Genomic DNA, 936 nt, shown 5'->3' with positions numbered 1-936 from the left:
TTCTGTGTTTTATTTGCATCAATCTGAAACATTAAATCCAAACAGTTCCAGAGGAAACATCCTTAAAATGAATCTCCTGATAGAAACATGGAGGCAGGTTTCACCTCCAAACACAGGAAGTGTAAAGAGGCGGAGCTCTCTGCCACAGACCTGCAGACTCGGCTCACCTGATGTAGTCGTTCTTGCAGAGGATCATGCCTCCTTTGCTGTAGCAGATGCTGCTGTACTCGCCCAGCTGGGCGTGGCAGCAGGAGCACTTCAGGCAGCGGGTGTGCCAGTAGCGCTCCATGGAGAAGAGCAGGAAGCGGTCCGAGATCCGTCCTCCGCATCCTGCACACGACCTGCTGGCCCCCGGCCCGCCGGCCCCGCCACCCATCACCGCCACGGTGGGTGCCTCCACCCTGCTGTTCACCATCACAGCCTGAAGGAGGAGAGAAGAGTCGACGTTCTTTACTATCTGATCTCTTCAACAGCATCACATCAAAAAAAGCAGAACTGTTTTTATTTTCAGAAAAACCATTAAAGATCAATATGAGCCCCTTTGGCAGTTGCCCAGGGCGTCATTGGAAAATTGGGCGCACAGATACCAGACAGTAAAGACATGATTCATCAACCAGTTCTGCTTCACCAACTCCTTGGTTGGCCAGATGGAGGCATCTACTCCTTCTCGTTAGGATCCCCATCATGTTTTGTTCTTTGGAGGCAGGAATATACATTTTTTCCCTCAATATTTGAGTTTATTTTTTATATGGTTTAATAATTTACAGACTAAAGGACTTCTGTTGATCTGTTTCCCTTCTCCTAACATCCATGGAATAGTAGAGCAAGGCTGGAGTTCTCCGTCCTTAAAGGAATGGTCCACCCAAAACATGATTAGCCTTCATTTTCTACTCACCCCCATGCTGAACAACACTCTGGAGTACTTTTTTGATATCT

At 47.8% G+C, this 936-nt stretch overlaps 1 pseudogene; it reads right to left on the bottom strand.

Annotated features, from left to right (window-relative positions):
* Window positions 1-143: 143 nt before the first annotated feature.
* Window positions 144-936, bottom strand: part of LOC107098867 — a 21,087-nt pseudogene continuing 20,294 nt past the window's right edge.

This window comes from Cyprinodon variegatus, unplaced genomic scaffold (assembly GCF_000732505.1).
Source record: "Cyprinodon variegatus isolate N-32 unplaced genomic scaffold, C_variegatus-1.0 Scaffold817, whole genome shotgun sequence".
NCBI lineage: Eukaryota > Metazoa > Chordata > Actinopteri > Cyprinodontiformes > Cyprinodontidae > Cyprinodon > Cyprinodon variegatus.
Note: the sequence above shows the minus strand (reverse complement) of the source record. Positions and strands in the feature narration are given on the sequence as shown.